The 4,699-nt window shown below is 43.3% G+C and overlaps 1 pseudogene; it reads left to right on the forward strand.

The window, feature by feature from the left end:
- On the forward strand, positions 2,681 to 3,074 carry LOC100620292 (annotated as a pseudogene).

The raw sequence follows: 4,699 nt of genomic DNA on the forward strand, positions 1-4,699 counted from the left end.
TGTACTATTGGTGAGAATGTAAATTGGTACAGCCAGTACGGAAAACAGCATGGAGGTTGCTTAAAAAATAAAAAATAGAACTAGAATATGATCCAACAGTTCTACTTCTAGGTATTTTCCCAAGGAAAACAAAAACACTAATTAGAAAAGATATATGTACCTCCATGTTCACTGCAGCATTATTTACAATCGCTAAGATGTGGAAGCAACCTAAGCGTCCATTGATAGATGAACAGATAAAGAAGATAAAGACACATACACACACAAATATGGAATATTAGTCACTAAAAAAGAATGCAATCTTACCATTTGCAACTTAGACGGACCTGGCAGGTAATATGCTAATTTAGAAAACAGAAACAGGCTCATAGTTACAGAGAACAAATTTGTGGTTGCCAGAGAGGAAGAGGGTAAGGGGAGGATGAGTGAAATAGGTGAGGGTGATTAAAAGATACAAACTTTGGAGTTCCCATTGTGGCCCAGCGGAAACAAATCTGACTAGGATCAATGAGGACACAGCTTCTATCCCTGGTCTCAGTCAGTGGGTTAAGGATCCAGCATTGCCGTGAGCTGTGGTGTAGGTTGCAGACCCGGCTTGGATCTGGCATTGCTGTGGCTGTGGTGTAGGCCAGTGGCTATAGTGAGTGCAGCCCTTACAAAAAAAAAAAAAAAAAAAAGGTACAAACATTAAGTCCGGGGATGAAGTGTATAGCAAAGGGAATGTAATCAATTATAGCATGATAACTTTGTGTGGTGACAGATGGTCACTTGGCTTATCATGGTGATCATTTTGTAATGCATAAAAATACAAATCACTACAAATCACTGTGTTGTACACCTAACTAATATAATATTGTAAATCAGTTATACTTAAAAATGAAGGACTTCAGTCAGCTATCAAACTGAGAATTTTGCATAATCCTAGATACACCCCAGGAGGACTTATGTGTCCTCCAAATTAGTATCATTTGTTAACAGTGTTATTATAGTCTGAATATTTGTGTCCCCCTCCAAATTCACATGCTGAAATCCTAACCCCCAAAGATGACGGGTGTAGGAGGTGGGTGGGCTCCTTGAGGGGTGCTCAAATCATGAGCCCTCATGAATGGAATTAGTCCTTTATCAGCAGCTCCAGAGAGGTCCCGTTCTCTATCCATCATATGAGGACACAGGGAGAAGGTGCCAGCTATAAACCAGGAAGAGGACCCTGACCAGAGAATGGGACTATGATAACACCCTGTTCTTGGACTTTTAGCCTGAAAAACAGAAGTAAATTTACATTGTTTCTAAGCTACCGGGTGTGTGATATTTTGTTATAGCAGCCTAAATGGACTGAGACAGAAAACTGATGCCAAGAAGTAGGGTGTAGCTGTAATAACAAATACCTAAAAATGTGGCAGCAGCTTTGCAGCTGGCCCATGGGCAGAGGCTGGAGGAGATTTGAGGTGCATGCTAGAAAGAGCCTACATTGTTTTGAACAGACTGTTACAGGGGATTCCTCTGAAGGTTCATAAGGAGGAGAGCTGTAGGCAAAGCCTCATCTAAGAAAGAATACCTCTGTGGTTGTGAACAGAATGTTGGTAAAAATATGACAGTAAGGGCCATTCTGATAAGGTCTCAGACAGACATGAGGAATATGTTATTGGAAACTGGAGGAAATGAGATCCTTGCTATATAAAGTGGCAAAAAACTTGGCTGAATTCCGAATTCTGGTGCTGAATTCTTCTGCTGCCCCCAAATACAGCTCAGGAGGTCACAGGTGTAAACCTCGGGACCTTGCTCAGAGGTCACAAGCCATGGGTGAGTGGCTGCCTCCCACTAGATTTCAAAAGGAAGCTTAGGCAGAGGGCTGTCTGGGGGATGGGATTGCCCCAAAGAGCCCTGCCACTCCCACTCCCACTATACCCAGTTGAGCTGTGGAGCCATGCCCCACCCTGCCAGCAATTCCGGCCTGGAGAAGCCTGCACCTGGCAAAGAGGGGGCAATAGGGGGGAGGCAGCCTGAAGCTTAGGGGTCCAACCCCCTGCCTCAGTGTATCAGGAAAGTAAGACCTCTGCCCTCATGGGCCTTAGAGTTTCACATCTGCTCAGGACCTGCTACTCCTTTCTTCTTTTCTATGTCTCCCTTTTGGAATGGGAATGTCTATCCCATGCCTATCCCACCATAGTATTTTGGAAGCACATAGTAGGTTTGATTTCACAGGTTCACAGCTGAAGAGCAATTTGACTAAGGATGACTGTCTCACTCATATCTGATTCCAGTGTCAAGACAGAAAAAGAATTTATCTTAACATGGAACAGCTATTCCCTTGGGGTAATGTCCAAGAATAATGCATTATCAAGCCCTCTGTAAGTTCCTGAGAGCCCCTTGGCACATCGTGACCTCTAGATGAGAGACTTTCAACAATCCCCCCTAACATCATTGTATATGTTGTGCTTTAAAGACATGATTTACTTTGAGCCATAATATGGAACAGGGGCCAGGAGAAAAAAATTACCTGGGATGGGCAGAGAGGTTCCCCTCTATCACCCAGAACCATACAGAATCTGCGCCAACCTCTTCCTTGTTCTGCGGAAGTGATTTGGTGCAGCTCACGAACTTCTATCTTTCCATGATATCGAAAACAAACAGCTCTCGACTCCATCTTCGAGGTAGTGGCAGTGGTGTCCGCGCTTCGGTCACCCACATGAAGCTCTTTGTCCGTGCCCAGGAGCTACATACTCTTGAGGTGACCGGCCAGGAGACGGTTGCCCAGATCAAGGCTCATGTTGTTGGAGGGCATCAGTCCAGAAGATCAAGCCCTGCTCCTGGCAGGCATGCCTCCAAAGGATGAGCCTAACCTGGGCCAGTGCAGGGAGGCTCTGAGCACTCTGAAAGTAGCTGGTCGAATGCTTGGAGGTAAAGTCTGTGGTTCCCTGGCTTGTGCTGGGCAAGTCAGAGGTCAGACTCCCACGGGGGCTAAACAAGATAAAAAGAAAAAGAAGACTGGCCGCACCAACATTGTCAGTGTTGTGCCCACCTTTGGCAAGAAGAAGGGACCCAATGCCAACTCTTAAGTCCTTTGTAATCCTGACTTTATCTAATAAAGCCACGCAGCACAATCAAAAAAAAAAAAAAAAACCCACAAACAAAAAAACACAGACAACCATCATGCAAGCAAGGCAGATATGAAGAGGTCAATATAGCTTTTACTGAACTAATTACTGGCCCCACCAGCACCGCTCATCTTCAAAGGGCCCACAGATAATAATTAACCAAAGGGCTCATTCCCTAAAATTACACACCCATAAAGTTGCTGGAAGGATTTAGCTGAAGGAGACACTTGAAAGAGGTAACCTGGGAAAACTTTTAAGCAGGTTATTTTATCTGTTTAAAAAAAAACAAACAAACAGATAAGCAGGCTACCTCAAGTAATAAAGGTTTTAGTGAAAAATAATGTGGTGATAAAATTGTGATGGAAATATCAAAAGAATGTAAGAGCATTAGTGCATTTGGGGGCCTTATTATTGAGATCGTTTGCTGGGAAAATTGCACCCAGCTCTAGAGATTCTCTTTGACACAGGCACAAAGATAATTCAATGGAGAAGGCATAGTCTTTTCAATATGTTTCCTGGGATAATTGGATGTTCCTAAGCAAAAGAAATGAGCCTCAACACACACCATATACAAAAATTAACTCAAAATGGATCATAGACCTAAATGCAAAACATAAAACTATAAAAATTCAAGAAGAAAACATAGGAGAAAACCCGTGTGACTTTGGGTTTGGTGATAAATTTTTTTTTTTTTTTTTTTGTCTTTTTGCCATTTCTAGGGCTGCTTCCCGCGGCATATGGAGGTTCCGAGGCTAGGGGTCGAATCGGAGCTGTAGCCACCAGCCTATGCCAGAGCCACAGCCACGCAGGATCCAAGCCGCATCTGCAACCTACACCACAGCTCACGGCAATGCTGGATCCTTAACCGACTGAGCAAGGCCAGGAACCAAACCAGCAACTTCATGGTTCCTAGTCAGATTGGTTAACCACTGCGCCACGACGAGAACTCCTGGTGATAAGTTTTTAGGTACCATGCCAAAAGCAAAATATGTGGAAAAACACTGATAAATCGGACTTTTTAGAAATGAAAAATGTTTTTCCTTGTGATAGACAACTGTTAAGAAAAAGACAAGCCAAAATATGTCACATATTTGGTAAGGATTCATATCCAGGAGATATAAAGAACACTTACAGCTCAACAATAAAAAAATAAATAACCTGGAGTTCCCGTCATGGTGCATCGGAAACGAATCCAACTAGGAACCATGAGGTTGCAGGTTCAATCCCTGGCCTCACTCAGTGGGTTAAGGATCCGGCATTGCCATGACCTGTGGTGCGGTTTGCAGACATGGCTCGGATCCTGTGTTGCTGTGGCTCTGATGTAGGCCGGTAGCTGCAGCTCTGACTGGACCCCTAGCCTGGGAACCTCCATATGCCATGGGTGTGGCCCTAAAAGCAAAAAGAAAGAAAGATAAAATAAAAATAACCCAATTTTAAAATGGAAAAAATATCTGAACACTTTGCCAAGGAAGATCTATGGATGGCATATAGGTATATGAAAAGATGTTCAATTGCATTTGGCATTAGAAATGCAAATGAAAACCACAATCAGATACCACTACATACCTAGTAGAATGGTTAAAATCTGAAAGTTGATAATATCA

The sequence above is a fragment of the Sus scrofa genome, chromosome 15 (genome assembly GCF_000003025.6).
Source record: "Sus scrofa isolate TJ Tabasco breed Duroc chromosome 15, Sscrofa11.1, whole genome shotgun sequence".
NCBI lineage: Eukaryota > Metazoa > Chordata > Mammalia > Artiodactyla > Suidae > Sus > Sus scrofa.